At 45.7% G+C, this 21,379-nt stretch overlaps 1 protein-coding gene across 2 annotated transcripts in view; it reads right to left on the bottom strand.

Moving 5' to 3' along the window:
• Nucleotides 1–4,427, bottom strand: part of SHANK2 (SH3 and multiple ankyrin repeat domains 2) — a 433,543-nt gene extending 429,116 nt beyond the window's left edge. The window contains exon 1 of one of the 2 annotated variants that reach the window (XM_056801156.1): nucleotides 943–4,427. The gene's annotated coding sequence lies outside the window, so the exon portion shown is untranslated. The remainder of the gene's footprint in view (nucleotides 1–942) is intronic. The other variant, XM_056801157.1, reaches the window with a different exon arrangement.
• Nucleotides 4,428–21,379: the final 16,952 nt, after the last annotated feature.

Here is a 21,379-nt window from a genome sequence, read left to right as displayed (position 1 = left end):
TCACCACACAATGGAGGGCATCCAAATGGAGCCATCGCCATGGCACCCTCCATTCCCAGAGGGAGATGCAACAAAGCCAAGTGCATTCATGGCGGACACCCAACGTGGGACAAGCTTTCTCTTTGTGGCAAAGAGAAATCAGACGTCACCCAAAGCGTACCACATTATCTCTTGGTACTAGCGAGATTTGGGGGGCGCGAGGAGTCCCATCCAGAACCTCTTCAGGAAGTCCTCCCTGGCCCCCACCTCCTGGGCGACATCCGTCCCAGTATGTTCTTCCTTTCCACCTCACATGCCCCAATCGAACGCTGTATGGAGCCTGGGGATGAACACGGGGAGCAGGAAGAGAAAAGAACAAAACGGACCCTTCTGAGCTGCAGACACACTAAGGATGCAGATGCCCGCAGACGTCGCTCCGGGACGCTGCCAGAAGGATCAGTAAGTTGCCCCTGATGGACGCCACGTGGAGAGTGGAGGGATGGGGCGATAGGAGGAAGGATGCTCGTCACTGAGACAGCCGATGCTGAGGAACAATCGTCTCTGCCCCCTTTGTTTACTGACTTCTCTTAACTAATCTACTCAAATAGGATGAGTAGATTGTGTTTGATTTAATTAGAGATTTCACAATATTCCATCAGTTCTGCAAATCAACGGGCTGCAGGCATTACAACAGCAGCCTTGGCTCGGCCACTCCATCTGATTTCTCGAGGGTAGACGGAGCTCTCAGAAAGCGAAGCCAGCCACGTCGGAGGTGTGTGCATGCAGGGTCTCCGCGGACCACAGCATCACCCTCCACAACCCCCCTGGGTGAAAGCTCTGGTTAGGACACTCCCCGATGGGCTTTCTTCTGGAGAATCTCAAAGAACTGAGGATCCCCGGCGGAAAGAAACCACCAATTCCCCCCTCCACGGCCACCACTGAAGCAGCGTGCCTTCCACTTACCGATATCTGTGTCCTTGTGGTTCTTGATATACTCAGCCAGCTCAAAGTTGCCCGCAATGATGGCCACCTACAAGATCAGACAAAATTTCAAATTATTTCCAAATTGTATATTCAAAAAATTCAACATTACTGAAAGCTTAACCTGTTAGACCTAGAGAGAAGTTGGGAGGCTACACAGTCCCGTGTCCTCGGTTCCTCAGGACCGGATAACCCGACACGGGGAGGGACTTGACCAGGAACATAAAGTTACAGTACGAGGGGCCAAGCTGGGAGGGAAACCCAATCCTTTCCATTCGAAGCTCCCATCTCTCAAGAGGCAGCCAACAGGCGCTAGATGGCATCCACAAGCCCCAAGTTTACATTCTGACTGAGAATTCTGAGAGCCGTATGACCCTGGGAAAGTCACATAACTTGGTTGTCTTCACATTGGAAAAACGTGGCTAACTCCTTTAGTGTCGGCCTCGCAGGGACACAGGGACGGCGTAAGGCTCAAAGAGGGCAATAACGTCCGTAGAGCAATCTGCGAAGGGGAGGGGTAATATGCAGGGGGCCAAGTGACCCTAATGCTGAACGGAGGCGGCAGAGTGCAGGCTCGGTGTTGGGCAGGAGCTGTGGGCGCCCAGCAAAGTCGCCCGGCGATGGCGTTCTCTACAAAGACGCAGGAGGGCGGCCGTCTGCACAGCTGACAGCGGAGCTCCTTGGCACGTATGTGCACAGTCAGTTCTGCTGCCACCGAGAGTTTGACAACACAGCTTTGCTCCAGCCCCACTGAAGCATTGGGAATACTTTGAGCATCACCCAGATTCCAGGTTGGATGCGGCGGGCGAGCCGCAGGGGTTCAGGAGAACCCCCAAGGCCAGCCCCAGGAGTTGGGATGTATCGAGGGGGTGAAAGAAGCTGGGAAGGGAAGAGAAGGCCCCGGCCCTGCCCTCTCCCCATGGCCTTCCTTCCCCACAGCCTTCCTCGGAGCCTGGGCAGCCTGGGGGGTGGGCCAGGCCACAGCCCATGGCCATGGGCAGAACAGCCCCTGGGTATCGGCCAAGTTATGCCTTAAGCCTTGAACCCAGACAGCTTTGGCCCATGTTACTGGGCTCCTCTGCTTGGCCTTGCTCTCCTCTCACGTCTAATAGGTCTTCAAAGCCTTACCCTTTGTCTCGATTCCAAGGCAGGAGAACAGTAAGGGCTAGGCAAGGGGGCTGAGGGTCTTGTCCAGGCCACTTGGCTGGGAAGTGTCCGAGGCCAGCCTGGAACCCAGGACCTTCCACCTCTAGCCTGAGCTCTATCCACTGAGCCACCCAGCTGCCCCACTGAAGATGTTTGGAGCATTTGGGTCCCTGAGCCCATCCCCCCACCCCCTGGTTGTCACTGTGAGTTTTGCCTAGCATTTTGGGAACACACATGTCGCATTGTAGCAGAACCGTCGTATCTAAACGTTAGTTAGTATTACGGTTGTCGTCGTGGCTACTTACTAACTCCGAGTCCTATGTGGACCCTGAGAGGAGTTCCTGCCGCAGATGTGCACTGACTGTGGGACCCTGGGTGAATCATTTAACCTCTGCTTGCCTCAGTTTCCTCATCTTTAAAATGGGGATAATATGAGGCGCTCCCTCACGGTGCTGCGATGGGGCTCAAGTGGGACAATACATGTAAAGCAACGCCTACGATGTCTGGCCTGGGGTAGGTGTGCTACCTGGATGCCGATTGCGACTGGCGTTCATGAGAGCAAGAATAACTTGAGTTAATGGCATTGTGGATCATAATCTCAGAAGCCAAAGTTAGTTCTGTTCAGTCCAGTCCAGTCCAGGAGCATTTCTTAAGAACCAACAATGGGAAAGGAATGGAAAGGCTCCATCCAGGGAGCTGGAGATGCCAGGGGAGATGCCAGGGGAGATGCGGGCAGAGCTGTCCATCAGGAGAAAGGAAAGCAAGGGTTTAGACATGGGCACTGGCTGCCAGGGACGATTCTATCAGGGTCCAGGGCATTTACTCTGCCCTGGAAAGGCACCAGCCTACCAGCCATTTTCCAGACAATGAGTGCCCACAAGCCCCTCAGGGCACCTGTGCCCGGGGTAATCCGGCCAGCTTCTGCCCCAGGGAAGGGAGCCTGAGCTCGGGGAATGGCAAGAAGGAACCACAGCTTCCTTGGCTTTGGGGAGGCGCCTTTAAGCTCACATCAGCCTACAGATGCGGGAACATTGTCCTCTCCTCATCAACATGATTATTGCGACAACAATGACTGTCTCCTGGGATTTAGCCTTTACAAAATGCTTTCCAGACATACTTGCTTTGATCCTCCCAGCCCTGGGAATCAGGTTCTATTATTCTCCCCATTTTATAGAAGAGGAAACTGAGGAAAATGAAGGTTAGGCGCCTTGAATCAGAAGAGAGTTCTCCCACGGAAGGACTTCTTCTAGGAGCACCTTCTTTGCTACAGACCCTAAATTCGCACCGAGTGAGCTGGGCAGAGGGCTGGGAGGTCACCGAGACAGCACTTGGCAGAGTAGGATTTGGGCTCTGGAGTCGCTGGCTCTGAGGCTGGCTCGCCATCCTCTATGTCTCACACGTCCGGCTAGCCCCAGGCAGTGCCAACACTGATCTTGAAGAAAGAACCTTCTGACACTAAGAAAAGATCTCCTCCCCTCCTCCCAGGTAAGAGAAGAGCAGAAATAGGGACGTCTTTCCTTAACTAAGGAAGCTCTTCCAATAATAAAATCCTAAAAAGAACACGATTCTAATGAATTATCATATTCATAGAATACAAATGAATAAGAATGGTAGTCTAGGGCCAACGATGATGATATTGGCTGGTGGGGGCCGTTAGGTGGCTCAGTGGACAGAGATCCGGGCTAGAACCAATATATACTATTGATTCTGAGGCAGAAGGTGAGGGTCTTAAAATAATAACAACAACAACATTGGCTGGTCTTTGTGTGATGCTCTGAGGTTCATTAAACATTTACATACGTGGTCCTCAGCACAGTGCCTGTCCCACATAAGAGTCTAATCAATGCTCTTCATTGGTTATCTTATTTTAGCTTCATAAGCACCCTAGGGCACAGGGGCTATTCTTTTTATAGATGAGGAAAATAAGCATCCAAAGAGATTTGCCGGAGGTGGGATTTGAACCTGGGTCTCCCGGAATCCAAGTCTAGCTTTCTTCCTACTTAGCTGATGCCTATTATATCTGCCAGAAAAAATACTCAAAGCGATGCAGGAGACTGGCTCTGAGAGTGAGCAGCGAGGATGCAGGATGAGGCGTTAATACGGGAAGGGAAGCACTCTGTCTGTCCATCCTGCCCTTGGCTTCAGAACATTTACCCAAGAGCGAAGCCCCAGAGGCAGAGCTGCACACATGGATGGGTCAGAAAGGCCGGGGAAGCCTGAGCATCTCTGCTGCCCGCTGCCCCAAGGCTGCGGCTCTCCTCATGGCGCCCCAGCACGGGCCCGCGTGAAGGTCTTTCTTCAGTTCTGGCTGGTTTAACAAGCACTCTGGGAGCCCCCAGACTCCTGAAGGGCGCTGAGTGGGCTGAAGGGGAAGCAGAGATGCTTTGAGGGCTGCCGTTTCACCCAGCCCGGGGCCACAGGGGCAGTGCCACCTGAGGGAGGAAGTGATGAGCACGGAGGACCCCAGGCGAGGCTCTCCGTTATCCCGGGGGGGGGGGCATCCAGATGGGCTGGGAAATCAGGAGAGGCTTCTGGGAGGACGTCCTGGAGGTGCAACAGGAGGGAGCAAGCCCTGCGCCGGGGAGACGCTTGTTCCCTGAGCATCTGACCTGGGGCGGGTGGTTTTCCTCCTTAAGCTTTTCAGCAAGTTCCTTTCGATAAGCCCTAATAGGAGCCGAAGTAGAAGGACGTTGGCCGCCCCGCGGCCGAGCCAGGGCCCTGTCAGTGCTCCCTAGTGGCCAGGAAGGAAGAAGAGCCGGTGCTGGGAGAAGTCTCCGGGGAGTCGGGGGGCCTTCCTCCAGGACCCGTCCAGGCTGCTGCCGAGCCTTCGTTCCTCTCTGAACCCCAATCACACACCGTAAGAGGTGAGCAGAGTCCGGCCCCCCCGTCCAAGCACCCGAAGAGCCCACTTGGCTGCAGAAACACAACAGACGGCAGAAAAAAATGGGGACCCTGGTCTGAGCCCATCCCGACACGGCAGCCCGGAGGGGCGTCCAGAGGCTTTCAAAAGCAGGAACGCGACTCTCAGCAACCAGACCCCAAACGCTCATAACGGGGAGTCGCCCGCCTTCAACGATTCCAAGTTTCACCGCCAGCACTGGGGCAAGGGAACGAGAGACAAAAAGCATGGCGGCGGGAGTCTGGAGACAGAAAGGCACACTGACTGCAGCCCAAGTTTGTTAGTGGGTCAAGGGCCCAGGAGACAGCACTGGGCCTGGCATCCAGAAGATCTGAGTTCAAATTCAGCTTCAATGCCTAGCTGGGTGACCCTAGACAAGTCACTTAACCGGTTTGACTCCATTTCCACAACAGCAAAAGGAGGATAACTTTATGGGGTTGTTGTGAAGATGAAAAGAGGGACCATGAGGTGGCCAGAGGATAGAGCACCGGGTCTGGAGTCAGGAGGGCTTGGATTCAAATCTGGTCTTAGACACCTCCTAGTCGTATGACCCTGGGCAAGTCACTTAACGTCAATGGCCGAGCTCTTCTCGCTCTTCTGCTTTGAGCAGATGCTTAGTCCTGATCCAAAGACAGACGGTAAGGCTAAAAGGTCAAATGAGATGCTATTCGGAATTATACGGAAGCTAAGCTGTCCCTACGCTTGCCCCGTGATTCCCCTGCTGCGCTCCTACACCCTCTGCCATGGCCCGCTGCTTCTCGGAAGGAGGACAAAGTCGAGTCGGGACGGTGAAGCCCACCCTGACAGCCCACGGAGCTGGTGACGACCGGAGGCGAGGACAGCCCGGAGCACAGAGCAGGGCAGCTGGGCCTGCCCAGAGACAGCCAGACAGACCCTAAAGAACCCACCGATCTGCCAGGGGGCGACGTGAGCAGGCAACGATGCTGCGGGGCGTTTGGGGCCGCCTTGATGTGCCCGAGACGAGCTGCCGCCACGGAAAGAAGACGAGCCCCGACAAGCAACCTAAAGAGACCCAGCCACGGGGCCAGGGCGACAGAGCCCACGTCCCACTCGGTCCTGCAGACCCCCAGAGAGGAGCCCAGCGGCCTGGCACAAGAAGAGCCCAAAGCTGCTTCTCGTCCCCTGGGCGAGGCGGCCTCTGGGGAGCAGCGACCGGGACAAGATTCACTTCCCACAGCCCCAGGGACCTACTTCCAGCCATCCTACTGGAAAGAGGACGAAATACCAGGAACCCCACAGCCCTGTCTGGTTCCGTCACTTTCCCAGGGTGCAAAAAGACATTTACCTCTTTCTGCCTGTAAAGACAAGCAAATGCCTCCCCAAGACTTCTAAAAAGCAGAGAGAAGGGAGCCAGAGACAGAGCAAGAGAACAAGAGAGAGAGACAGAGAGAGGGGGGGAGAGAGACACACACACACACACACACAGAGATGGAGAGACAGAGAGGGAGAGAGGGAGAGAGGGAGAGAGAGACAGGGAGAGACAGAGAGAGAGAGACAGAGAGAGAGAGATACAGAGAGAGGGAGAGAGTGAGAGGGACACAGAGACAGAGAGAGAGAGACAGAGAGACACACACACACACAGAGAGGCAGAGAGAGACAGACAGAGACAGACAGAGAGAAAGAGAGAGACAGAGAGACACAGAGAGAGAGAGACAGAGACAGAGACAGAGAGAGAGAGAGCGAAGAAGGGACAGAGGAAAGGAGAGAGGGAGGAAGGGAGAAACAAAGAAAAAGAAAGAAAACTTCCATGAAATATGGTTGTATTCAGGGGCTCAGTGGATGAGAAGTCAGGCCCAGAGATGGGAGGTCCTGAGTTCAAATCTAGCCTCAGACACTCCCTACAGTGTATCATCTGGCAAGTGACTCAATGCCCATTGCCCAACCTCGCTGCTCTTCTGCCTTAGAGCCAATACAAAGTACTGACATCTAAGACAGAAGGCAAGTTAGGGGTCAACAAACGATGATTGTGTTCCACCTACTATTTATTACATCAGTGTTTTGAGAGGGGACCAAAGATCCCAGGAAGAGTCTCCTAAAGCAGCACTTAATTTGGGCCTCCCAGAGTAGAAGGACTTGAGCAGGCAGGAAGGGGAAGGATTCAGATGAGGGAACTCCGTGCGAAGGCGTATTCAAGGACACCAGGAGGCTGGAACCTCAAGCGCCATGAAAAAAGCAGTGTGATGGGCAATAAACACTGATGAAGTGCTCACACAGTGCCCGGCTTTCTGTTAAGCATGGAGGTAAAACAAATAGGGCAAAACACAGTCCCTGGCCTCCAGGAGCTTACAGTCTAACGGGAGAAAACAAGCAAATAAGCATAGACAAAGACAATCAGGAAATAACGAGGGGCTGCTGGGTGGGGCAGGTCTGGGGTCATGAGCTCGAATCTGATCTCAGACACGTCCTAGCTGTGTGACCCTGGGAATGCCACTGACTCCTGTTTGCCTCGATTTCCTCATCTATAAAATGAGCTGGAGAAGGATCTCTGCCAAGAAAACCCTAAAAGGGTCAGGAAGAGTCAGACCCAATTAAAATGACCGAGGGAAATAACTGACAGAGCAGCCCCTGGAATCCAGGGGATCCAGGATCAAAGGATGGGAACAGGAAGAAATAAAAAAAAATCTCTGGTCATATCAAAGTGCTCAGTCACGGCTGATTAGAGAAATGGACATTAAAACAAATCTGAGACACGGCTCCGTACATATCAGGTCGGCTAATATGACAGAAAAGGAAAAGGATAAATGCTGAGGAGGTTGTGGGAAAATTGGGATGCTAATACGCTGTCAGTGGAGCTGCGATACCCTCTGCTAAGTCTACGTCCCAAAGAGGTCGAGGGGAACCACGTTGGCAACAACGTTTCAGCAGCTCTCTTCGGGGGGCCAAACATTGGGAACCAATTGGGGAAGGGCTGGACAAGTGTTGCTATGAACTATTATTGCACCAAAGAAGCAAAGAATGGGACGACTTCAGAAAAACGAAGAAAGGTTGGTTGAAACAGATGCAAAGCGAACAGGCAAAGGCAGAGCCAGGAGGACCTGCACAGTGATGGGAACAGTAATGGGCTGGGAAGGATGAAGGGAGGAACAGCAGCCAAGGGTCCAAGACCACCCGGGGATGCACGATGAAGACTGGCCTCCACGGCCCCAGCACTGTCATGAATGCAGCTCAAACGGTGCCATTTCTTGCCCCATTTCCTTCGTGGATTTTTATCCATTTTCTCTTTATGTCCTTCATGATACGAGGAATCGGGAAATACGTGTTACATGACAACAATGGGATAACCGATGGTCTGCCACCCGGGGAGGGGAAGGAGAGGATCCAGATGGCAAAAGGTCAGAAAACAATTAAGAAATTATTTCTACGCATAATTTAAGAAATAACAAAAGAACGAGTTGGTTAAAAAACGAAAACAAACAAAAAAGCGAACATTGGAAAAGTCAAGTGGAAAAACCAGATTAAGCCGTCAATGCCTGGCCAAGGATGCAGAACTTCATTCAGCAGGTAATGGGGAGCCACGGAAGGCTTGAGACAAGCAACACGTCCAGGTGTACGGATGAGAGAGTTTCATACAGGTGACACGAGGGCAGATTCCACTTTTAGTGCTTCTGCTGGCCCGTATGTTGAGGTGACAGAGAAGGCAGCAGGCCTCCTGCCTTGTCTCTGGGCACCTCCCTTGGGGTACTGGGGAAGGCAGACAGAACCCCAAGATCTGATGGGAAACGTCACCAAGCAGAGGTGGCAACGTGTGAAGCCAAAGTGCCCACCATCAGGGCTGTCTGCAGGAACTCAGCAGAGAATGACCACAGCTTTAGAGGCCACTTACCGAGGAGGAAGCTGAGGTCAGGGGAGGGTCAGTGGCTTGACCAAGCCCTTCAGAAGTAAGCAGCAGAGAAGAGAATTCACGGAGGTCATCGTCTCCTGACGGGCTCAGAGCTAGGTCTGGAAGAAGCCTTCCCATCTGGCCCTCCCCAGGGACACTCAACAGAGCCCCAGGGACTCCCCAAGGCTGGTTAGGCAGAGAGCAAGAACCACAGATGAGATCTGAACTCGAGTCCCCAGAATCGGTGATGGGGAATATTGCCTTGAAGGTGTCAGGAAGAAAGACGATCTCAAAGGCTGAGCAGGATTCCCAGAAGAGACAGACAGAGAAGACCTGACGTGCCTAGAGTCCTTTAAGGGTGAGATTATGGTCACTTCCTCCCCTGTCTTCAAGGGACGTCATCTCCATAGTCAGCCCACCTTGGGGGCAGCCAGGCTGCTCAGTGGGTAGAGCCAATCCTAGAGAACTCAGGAAGGTCCTGGGTTCAAATCTTATCTCAGTTACTTCTTAGCTGTATAACCCTCAGCAACTCACTTAACTCCAGTTGCCCAGCCCTTACCACTCTTCTGCCTTGGAACTGATATTTAGTATTGTGTCTAAGGTAGAAGGGAAGGTTTAAAAAAATACATATCCAACCCACCCTGAGCTGGCAGACATTCAAAAAGAACCCTGGATTTAGCATCCAGAAAACTGGGTTCAAAATCTGACTCTCCTGTCTACTTGCTGTGTGATCCTGGGCAATTGGGATAACCTCTCTGAACCTCAGTTAATCTGGGAGGTGAATAATCAGATAAGTAAAAGGAAAGAGGAGAAGCCAAACCGAAGCAGAACAGGCAAAGGCAGATTTAACCTTCTGGCTTGTTTGCTGGCTCAAATAGCCTCCACGTGGACCCAAAAGCACACGAGGAGTTACTGAGCGAAGTCAGAAGAGAGCAGGGTTGATGCCTGTTGCCTCTCCCCATCCCGAGCTCTTTGTGCTGAAGCATCTTTCTGAGAAGCCGAGAGAGCACGCGTTTCCCAGCAGCCAAGGTTCTTTCTAACCACATATTGTGATCCTGACACTTTCTTACTGTTCTTGGAGAAACAGTCCTCGGCCATATGGTGAGGGGGGCTTGGGGCTCCCAACTTTCCCATCTTATGTTTTCCTTCCCAACTGGCAGCACTGGCTGCGCACGCACGCACACCAGGCACTTCCTGGCTTCATCAGGACTTCGCTGTTACTTTTTTAACCAAATAACAGAAGCACCAGGGAAATGACTAGAACAGGGAGGGCCTTTGGACTCCTCCATTGGACATCTGGGGAAACTGAGACAAGTTTGTGGGAAAGTGGTGTAAAGTGGTTAAGGACTCTTTTAAGACTAACTGCCCAAATTGGGCTAATATGGCTCTTCAGGAATGAAGCAGAGTAGCAGTTTATGTCTTTGACAGCCAGGAAAAAAAGAGATGAAGATGATAATAACTTCGTGGAGGCATGAAGGAAGGAAATAAGAATTTGAACTGAAAAAAATTGAAAAAGAAAAAGCCAATCAAGGAGTGGCCATAGCCCCTTTGCGTGAATCCACAAATCAACCATTAATGTGTTACTTTTGTGGGGGAAGGATCACATAATGATGAACTATAGGAAGTGGAATCAAGTATTTAGAACTATAAGCTTTAGAAATAATAATAGAAACTCACATAGAAATAATAATTCAAATGAGGCAAATAACGACAGACAACAAAACACCAAATGGGGCCCGTCCACATTATACTCAGGGTGAGAATCCCCCTCACCATGGGGGAACTCAGAGAAATAGCCAGGGATCTTCTTGATGGTGTGTGTGTGGGGGGGAGAACTCTGGAATCAGAGATCAAAACCTTTGATTTCCCAGACCCTGATGTTTGAATGCCAGTTATCCCAGTTCATTCTCTACCCCAACGTAATGAAACTCATATAACTCTAAAGGCTGGAAACACGTATTATGGTTGCCTCTTAGATACTGGAGCTTCCAGGTCAGTTTTGGTGAGTAAACCTGATTCTGAATACAATTCCATTGGCTCTTTAAATGTAGTAGGTGTATCAGGAGCACCTCTAAAGATCTGAAAGCTTTCCCCTTGAATGAATGGTGTCTGTGGGACTCCTATCAGTAGAACATGCTTTCCTTTTAATACCTAGTTCCCCAATAAATTTGCTGGGGAGAGATCTTTTATGCAGCTTAGAGCCATAACAACATGCTCTTCAAATGGCTATATAACACTAAAATTGCCTTAGGAATCCTTAAATTTGTTCCCTGTACTTCTTTTAGACAGTCAGGAGATGAAAGAGCCCTCCCCCACTGGAATCCCAGCTGATATACACAAGTCTCTCTGGGCACACCTTCTGATGTAGACCTACACAAATCAGCTATTCCTGTTCAAATTAAGAAAAACGATGGTCCACCTTCTTCCATTCCTCAGTTTCCCCTATCAAAAGAGGCAATTGAAGGAATTACCTCAATTATAGATTCATTGGTTAAGCAAGGAAGAATAATTTCATGCAAATCTGAATCCACATATTCTATCTGTAAAAAAGCCAAAACTAGACCCAGATGGAAAACACGTAAATTGATTTGTACAGGAGCTAAGGGCTGTAAATAATCATGTCATAAAAAAGCATCCTGTGGTTCCCAACCCAGCCACAATTATCTAATCTATTCCCAACACAGCCACATATTTTACTGTGGTAGATATGTGTTCAGCATTCTTCTCAATCCCTATTCATGAAAATTCCAGGAATATATTTGCCTTCACCTGGAAAGGCCAACAGAGAACCTGGTCTTGGCTGCCACAAGAGTTTGTGAACAGTTTGACATTCTCACATTGTAAAACAGGATTTTGACAATATTAATTTCAGAAAAGCTATTTGATAAAATTTGTAGATGATCTGCTTTTGGCATTTGCCACAGTATGCCCGGAAGATAGCATACATTTTCTTTTAGAACTAAATAAGAGAGGCCACAAAGTCTCAAAGGCAAAAGTTTAGTGGTGCCCCTCCAAAATAGAATATTTAGGGTTTATTTTAACTGTTGATGCCCACTCCATTTCCTCTAAACACATTGAAGATGTGTAGAAATTGAGCACCCCCTCCACTAAGAAACAGCTGAGGGCAGTTCTAGGAGCAACAGGGTTTGGTAGACAGTGGATCCCTTTCTATGGGGAAATCACCAAACCCTTTATAGCTCTAAACAGAACTGCTTAGATTAGAGGCGGAACACTTGTCAGCTCTTTCAGAATTAAAAAAGGCTATTCTGTCTGCCCCTGCTCCAGACATTCCAGTTTACAAAAAGCCATTTACCTTGTAAGTACATGAACAGAGAAGGGAGGTTCAGGTGTTTTAACTCAAACTTTAGGACCTGTAGAGCTTCCATTTGCTTATTAATCAGCCCAGCTGGACCCAGTATCTTCAGGAGCCCCACCATGTCTTAGAGGTGTAGTTGCTACAGCTTTATTAGTAACTGAATCTGCTGATTTAGTATTGGGGTGCCCATTAACCATAATGTGCCTACATGAAGTTGAAGCATTGTTGCTAAGGAATAGAAGAAAGGCATTTTCTGGTCAAAGATGTGACAGATATGAAGTAAACTTGTTAGGCAATGAAAATATTACCTTGAAACACCGTACAGTACTTAACCCTGCCACCTTCCTTCCATATTTACCAGTTTCAGGAGAACCATTGAACAATTGTGAATCTTTAGTGTTCATGGCTAAAAAGCCTCGAGATAATTTCCTGGACACTCCTTTAGACAACCCAGATTTAGTTTTATTCATTAATGGATCTTCTTTCATGAGGGATAGCATACACTATACTGGAGCGGCTGTAGTTAGAATTTGCCACTCTGTGTTCAGCTTCACTGTCCTCAAATATAAGTGCTCAAGGTGCAGACCTGATACTCTCAAACATGTCTGTATAGTTGCCAAAGATAAAAGGCAACAATTTACACAGACTCTAGATATGCATTAGGAATATGTCATGCAGTGAGCATGCTATGGCTCCAAAGGGAGTTTTTAACCTCTTCTGGAAAATGTATTGCAAATGCAGAAATCATTAATGAAGTTCTTTCTGCTCTCCAGCTACCTGAAGTCTAACTGTAGTTCATCACTCTGCCCATACAGGCAGAACTGACCCTATCTCTAGAGGGAACCACCAGGCAGATACTGCATCAAATCTTGCTACCTTAGAAGGACCTATATTGACTTTAACTTTGGCAAGTAGTAACAAATCAAATTTATCACTTTATAACGAACAGGAAGTGAAAAAGTGGAAACAAGAGTTTAAAGCAAAACAGATCAAAGGGGTATGGGTTTCATCTGAAGGAAAACCCATACTTCCTAGAAGTTTTTTTTATCACCAAGTATGCTTATCCTTTCACAAGAACGGTCACTTTAATACCCAGGGCATTGTAGACTCTGTTAATAAAGTGTGGATAGCCCCTGGTATAACTACCATAGCCTCTAAAGTGTGTGCAGCCTGCCCCACCTGTCAAATCTATAACTAGCATGCTTTTCACGGAAAAGCTTTTGGTGGGCATCCTCTGGCTTACACACCTTTTGAACATCTGCAAATTGACTTTATCACCATGCCAAAGGCTAGACACTATAAATTTTGTCTAGTCATAGTTGATTAGCTAACTAGATGGCCATAAGCTTTTCCTAGCGCCTGAACCACATCAACTTTTGTTGCCAAGGTGCTCATAAAAGAGATCATTTCTTGATTTGGCCTGCCAGTATGAATTGATTCAGACAGAGAAACTCATTTTACCGACTGTTTTGTCTCAGATTTATTTGTGTTTGGGGATCACTCCCGAATTCCGTATACCATATCATCCCCAGAGCTCAGGCCAAGTTGAGAGAATGAATAGAGATCTTAAGACTATGATTGGAAATTGTGCACTGGGACTCACTTAAAATGGTCTTAAGTTCTCCCTCTAGCCCTCTTATCTTCAAAGCAGGCCCAGGAGAGATCTACACATCTCACTATTTGAGATGCTTTTTGGACATCCTCCTATACAGGCTAAGTCTTTTTATTCCTGCATACACATCATTACTATGGGGTGGGGCAGGGGGGACATTTTTATTGCTTCATACATATGTATAAATTGAGATTTTAAGGCTTTGGACTTCATCCCCCAGAAGTCCCTTAGTATTTCCCAAAATTCCCTTTTCTAGTGTCCCTGCATTTTGGGTGATTGTATTTAAGTGGCTGTAACTCCTCCCTCTTTCTCTTTTTGGACCTGTGACCAGGTTGAATATAGGCAGTTCTTTTTCCCTAGTTATTATTAATGAAACTTTAAAAATATAATACTTAGTTATTGAATGTTAATTTTAAAACCCACATTTTGGCTTACCATGAAGGGATTACAAATTCTCAAAGTTTTTTGAGCAGATAGCCTTACGGTGAAGATAGGAAGTTTGCCTGGTTCCTGCCCACCACAAGGGTCCAGGGGTGGGGTGTGCCTGCACTGCCCTGTCTTGCTGTTGCCTGCTGTTTCTCCTGTCCATCTGCTTAGCTAGCATTCCTCACCACTCTCCACCCAGCTTGGAGCCTCTTCTTGCCAAGAACAGACCCACCACAAGAGCCTGCCAATCCCATTTTCCCCCCAGAGGGTGATGTATAAAAACCTTTCTACCCCAATCCCTTTCCACACTCCACGTGTGTGTTCTAGCCTGCCATAGCCATTTTTCAGCATGGAAAAAAGAACCCCTCACCTAATTTTCAAGCAAATTTTTTAAAGCTGATCCTGAACTACTAGTTTAGAAGATTACTAAAAGTTTTTCACAAGGATAGCAGTTAGTTCCAAATCAGTAGATTTAAAGTCAGTTTGGGGGAATAAGCCTGTCTTTTTTCCTTCTTTCTATAGACACAAAAAACCGAAGAGAAGTATTTTTTCTCTCATAGGCAAATATGCTATTGTTTTCCCTCCAAGTTTTGCTTCTTTCTGTTTACTCTGTGATCAACCCCATTCAGTCTTTCAGGAAAAATGCTATTGCAAAGCATGCTTGAAACTCTGAAACACCAGTTTGAGTTGATAGAGCTAAAAGGTATAGTTTGGATCTGCTTAATTCTTTTCCTGGGAATTTTTATTTTCATTGGAGATTTCCCATTTTATTTTCTTCTCCTCAAGAATATGCCACAAGCTAGGCTGCTTATGCTACAAACCAAACTGAAACATTTTGACAAGTTCTAAAAATCCCAACTGTGCAGAGTGGAGATTCTGCCCTGTGCTTCTATCAAAAAATTCAGAGCGCTGACAAAAGAAATCTAAATGGATAATAAATATGAGGGGAGGGGAAGGAAACTTTAAGAGATCTGGAAGTTTCTTGCTAACTATTTTGAGTTTATTTGCTTCCTATAATAGTGAACAAGTCTATTTGGATTGGTGAGAAGGATTTTTTTGACTGAACTGCCTATCTGCATCTTCTTGTTGGTTTATATAATTGTATTTACTGATTGCTTTAAGGTTTAAATTTTTTTTGTTTATCTGTATTAATCTAGTCAATATCTTTCTGTAATACGGAATCATTTTTAGTTACTATGTTTTGCCTATATTGATCTTTAATTTGTACCTTTACCTCTGCTGAAGAACAAAATATCACTGTATAAGCCCATGAACATCTTGCCTAAAACCCTTGTCACTAGATCCATCGGAGATCACATGTTGCCATTGTTAACTGTCACATAGATGATGATGGAGAAATTTCAACAAAACTGGTTAAATTGTGTGCAACCTTTAGAGAATTTAATAAGCTAAGAATTTAATTGTAATGTTAAGGGGTCTTCAGAAATAATTTTATATAACTAGTGGTTTCTGAGTGGATGATATTTTATATTTATATTATAAAGAATGTTGTATTAAAGGTAGAGAAACAAAGAAAATGTTCCTACCAAGGTGTTTCTATGTATCAGGAAGCTGAAAAAAAGAGCTCCTGCAAAACTCTTCATTTTAATTTACTTCCAACAGAACAATCTAGATTTCTTGATGATGATGTAGAGATGATGTAGAGATGTAAACAAAGTTTTACTTTGTTTAAAAATATGCTTGCCAAGGTTGAAAGATTTGCTACATCTGTAAAAATTGTGACAAATATCCATCATTTCATAGGGTTTTTATGTCATATAGCAACTTATGTGAAAAATGATAGTGGGTTTGTTTTCTATTGTAATTAACTTGGCTATTAAGAATTTGGGGGACTTCTGGTAATTCTTTGAATGTGAATTGTCTATTGTGTTACTGTTTTATTCTGAAAACCATTTGTACTCACACATGGCTGACAGTGTATCACTGATTTTAAGCCATATATTTTTGAATTTTAAAACTTTTTTATTATTGTTTTTCCTTGCATGTGCAATATAGTATCTGAGTTTTATTTTTTCTCTGCTTTTTGTATTTGAAGCACATGTCAACAGTATTGAGATTTTTCTTTATTTTATTTTGCAGTAAGAAGTTTTAAATACATTTATTCTAAAATTAATGCATACCCCAAAAGCTTTAGACTATAAAAATGATGCCATTGATTGTTTAAAAGAATTATGGAACTTTGCTTCATGATTCTGTCTGATTCCAGAAAAAGGGAATATACAAAAGAGCTACTGTATAGTGCTAAAGAAGCACAAGGTCAAGGAGGCCAACAATACCTATGAGATTGATGAGTATCTGTGACAAGATAGAGGACTTATTTTAGGTTCAAGGAAGCAGCTGTTTGACAATTTCAGATGTTGGACTCCCCCATGCCACATTCCAACAAGTACCATAGTTGGCTGCCATTTTGGCTCCCTTATCCCTAAGATTGAAAGTAAAATCAGACCAGGGAATCATCTTTCCCTTTTACATTAGAATCTAATCCCTTTTTCTCTTTTCTAATATGGCAATTTTCTGTAGTCCTGGCTGCCATTGGGTAAGTGAAGTATTGTATTTGTCCTATAGGTATGTAGGACATAAATCATTTTAATTGGGTCTTGTTAGTGATCCAAGGACTTGTGAGTTTCTTTATTCTTTTTTGCTTATAATTTTATTATTATTAAGGGGTGATACTGGTGTTGATTGGCACTTTCCTCAGGGAAGATTGTATGGTTTTAATTGTATGGTTGTCCTAAAATCCAGAGTTTGAAAATCTTTTGGAAGAATTTTAAAAGAAGAAGCTTGCCCGCATCTTCAATCAGGAAGACTAATCTTTTGAAGAGGGTGGCATGGAGATGCCTGCAGAAACCACAAGCTACATCAAGAGATCCAGAATGAATAGGAGGGGGTTAAACACATTTATTCTGAATGTAAACTCTTATTCCAAAGGGGACTGCCCCCAATTGGCTTTTTTGTCAATGCATTTATTAATCTTTTTTTATTTTTTATTTTCCTCTTGTTCCCAGGTTGCTGTAATTTCCCCTTAGAAAGGGCAATATTTTATACACCTTTAGTGGGAGAATCCTTAGAGATATATATTGGTTATTTGAAATGATTCACTGGGGAGACTAGGCATGTTAATATCCCAAGATCCTCAATTGAGATTTCAACATGCTTATCTCCCAGTAGAATCACAGGGGGGGATCGTAAGAAGGAGATTTGTATTTTAATTTAATAAATCAGATTTAGACATCCCTTCCATTTGTTTTGAATTTGAGTCAATCAGCAACCAGGGAATTGATCCCACAGGCACTGCCCCCCGAGGTAGTGTCAGGCTAATTGAGGAATTGTGATTTATTCCTGGGCAGTGATGCAAGAGAGCTAGTGGGTGTAGTAAGGATTTATAAGATGAGACCCAGCAGGAAACTGGGGGGGGGGTGAGAACGCAGTTTTTTCTGAGACTGAGATTTGGAGACATGACCCTGAGTTATTAGGCTCTGGATTATTAGACAAGGAAATGCTTCACCTCCTTTCTATATTACTCTCTTATTTTCTTTTTCTTATGAATAAATCTAGCTATTAACAGTCTTGTGACTTAAAGGTTAATTACAATTTTTGGTGACCACCCATTCTAACCATTATACATGTTTTGGTTTTTTTGTTGTTCAGACATGTTAGTCATGTCAGACTCTGTGGCCCCATTTGTGATTTTTTTGGCAAATTGGAGTGGTTTGCATTTCTTCTACAACTCATTTTTACTGATGAGGAAACTGAGGCATACAAGGTTAAGTGACTTGTCCAGGGTCCCAGAGCAAGTAAGTGTCTAAAATCAGATTTGAACTTATGAAGATAAATCTTGCTCTGATTCCAAGCCCACTACCCTCTATCCACTGTGCCACCTAGCTGTCCTTGTTTTGATTTTACATTATTAAGATTTACAAATTATCCCATTCTGTGAGAAGAGGTCTCTAATAGCAAAGGAAAACCATTAAGTAAAACGAACAATAAAATGACTTTATCTGAAAGTATCTGAAATGTTCCTTACTTGAGGAAGCCTTCTTCTCTATTTTTAATTTAAAAACAAATAATAAATCTGTTTCTTCTCACTCCCATCCCATTAAAAAAAGGAAAAGGAAAACTAATTTCTTATTATAAATACCCAGTCAAGTGAAACAAATTCTCTCATTGACTAGATACTAAAAAATACACGTCTCATTCCAAACCCTTAATCCATAACTTCTCTCTAGAATGGTTGTACCCATTTATAAGCCCACCAATGGTAAATCAATGTGCCTGCCTACCCACAGCCCCTCCATCATTTGTCATTTTCCATTTTTAACCTCTTTGCAAATCTCATGGGTGTGAGGCAGAATCTCAGAATTACTTTCATTTGTATTTCGCTACTTAGTAGTGATTTAGACCGTTTTTTTTCAGATTGCTACAGGAAACCTGAATTTCTTCTCTTGAGAAATACCTATTAGACATTAATCAACTGAGGAACAATGCTTATTCTCCTAAATTTGAATTGGTTCCTTACCTATCTTGAAAATGAGACCTTTAAATCCCTATAAGAGAGAGAACACAGGCCATTGCAGGTCTCATGGGCACTTAAGGCAAAAAACCAGTGAGAATATAACCACTAAAATTCCCAAGCTGTATCTCAGAGGCCTGGTCTTGCTGCCCTCTATGAACAAGACATAGTTCCTAGAAACTGGAGATAAGCATGTATCCAGCACCTACTATGTGCCAGCACTGTGCTAAGCATGAGGATGCTCCATGAAGAGCCCAAAACACTGAGTGTGCGCCTTTGAGCTAGGCTTTTTGTTGTGGTTATTCAGTCGTATCTCCTTGTGACCCCATGTGGGGTTTCTTGGCAAAGTATCTGGATAAATACTGCAGTGATTTGCCATTTCCTCTTCCAGTTCTTTATACAAATGAGGAAACTCAGATCTACAGGATGAAATGACTTGCCCAGGATCACACAGCTCATATCTGAGGCTTGATTTGTACTTGGGTTTCTTCCTGACTCCAGTCTTGATGCTCTATCCACTTTACCACCTAGCTTCCGCTCTAGAGCCCAACAGACAAATCAAATCTCAATTCTGTGACTTACTAGCTACATCACCTTGGACAAGTCATTTCTACTCTTCAAGCCCCAATTTCCTCATCCACAAAATGAGCAACAAATGAAGTCCCAGCTATATCTGTGATCCCAGTTCTATAAAAATGAAACCTCAAAGGATTAGGCTTAACTGTTCTGTGATAGACCAAATGGAAGGGTCAGCTCCAGGACACTTTTCATCCATTCAGGAACATCCTAAAAGGCCTCAATGCCTGTGTCTGGGCATCCCATGAGCCTCTACCAGAAGCATTACTCAAGTCAATTCCATGAACAATAAATAGATGATAGTGATAGGACAGGCAACCGTGCCATGGTAAGAACTCAGTCCTATTTGGTCTTTTCTGAATCCCAGAGTAGGAAGGGACCCCAGAGACCAGCCTGCAGTCACACAAGAATTCCCTTCACAAGCTCCCAACAAGGAATCATCCTGCCTCTGCTTGGAGTCCTCCAAGGAAGGGAATGAATAATCTTGCAATCCTTGTTAGGGGGTCCTAAATCTAAAGCTTTACAACTTCCTCCCATTTTTCCTGATTCCAACCCTTGGGCAAATTCCTATTTCCCATAACTGCCCTTTACCTACACGAAGAGAACAGAGAATCATCCCTCTCCCCAAAAGTCTTCTCTGTCTCAGGCTAAATATCTCCGAACTGAGCCTGGGACCCTGGCATGCTCTGTCCTGGTCACAATCACTTACTCTCAGCTTCTCTTAATACTGACTAAATTGGGATTAGCTTTCTTGGAGGCCATGTGACTTTATTTACATAATGAAATAGAAGGTTTTGAAAATTCACAATCCCTCATTATGCCAATAAGGTAATGAGGCTCAGAAATATTTCAGGACTTGCCCAGAGTGGTTGCACAGATCAAAATTATCTGAGACATTGCGGGCAGCAAGGTGGCTCAATGGATGGAGGGTCAGACCTGGAGATGAGAGGTCCTGAGTTCAATTATGGCCCCAGGCCTAGAGATGGGAGGTTCTAGGGTCAAATCTGGCTTCAGAAACTTCCTAGCTGTGTGACCCTGGGCAAGTCACTTCACTCCAATTGCCTAGCCCTTAGTACTCTTCTGTTTTGGAAATGATACACAGTATTGATTCTAAGACAGGAGGTATGGGTTTAGAAAAAGTGTCTAAGGAAGAATTTGAATATGGGTCTTCCTAACTCCAAGTGTAGAGCTCGAGCCACTAGACAATCCTGCCTGCCATCAAATTTCTAGATGACTTCTGCAGTCCCTTTCAAGGTTGATGCTTCATGATCTTAAAATAATCACATTCAACAGTTTCTTTTTTAAATTAAATCACTACCTTTACTGACATTTTAAATATGACCCATTAACTAAAGTTCATAAAATTTAGAATGTGATGGAGACTTGGAGACTTAACTTCTTAGAGACCCAATTTTTCCTAAAATTGAGATCCTGAAAGGGGAAGTAATTTCCAAGACTGTAGAAGTTGAAGTGGAGGACTCTGGAGGTCATCTAGTCCAGACCAATCATTTTTACAGAGGAAACTAATGACCAAAGATGTATGGATGGATGAGGGAGAGAGGGAAAGGGCGAAGAAGAAGGAGAGGGGAAGAGGGAGAGGGAGAGGGAGAGGGAGAGGGAGAGGGAGAGGGAGAGGGAGAGGGAGAGGGAGAGGGAGAGGGAGAGGGAGAGGGAGAGGGAGAGAGAGAGAGAGAGAGAGAGAGAGAGAGAGAGAGAGAGAGAGAGAGAGAGAGAGAGAGAGAGAGAGAGAGAGAGAGAGAGAGAGAGAGGAGGGAGGGAGGGAGAGAGACAGAGAGAGACAGAGACAGAGAGAGAGACAGAGAGGGAGAGAGAGAGAGAGTGAGTTAGTTGTAAAGGAAAGAATTTATAAGGCATGCATGCAAAGGACATCATCTGTCAGTCAAATGAGAATTCCATTTTGGAATGTTACCGGGAAAGCAGTTGGAGCCAAGCCAATGGCTGAACTAGGCTTTTGGCTTCTGACAGAGGTGGAGAAGAACCTATTTGAATCTCTGGGACTGGTCTGGCTGATTGACAGAAGAAGAAAGAAGACATACAGTTGTCCTCATCTC

This window comes from Monodelphis domestica, chromosome 6, assembly GCF_027887165.1.
Source record: "Monodelphis domestica isolate mMonDom1 chromosome 6, mMonDom1.pri, whole genome shotgun sequence".
NCBI lineage: Eukaryota > Metazoa > Chordata > Mammalia > Didelphimorphia > Didelphidae > Monodelphis > Monodelphis domestica.
Note: the sequence above shows the minus strand (reverse complement) of the source record. Positions and strands in the feature narration are given on the sequence as shown.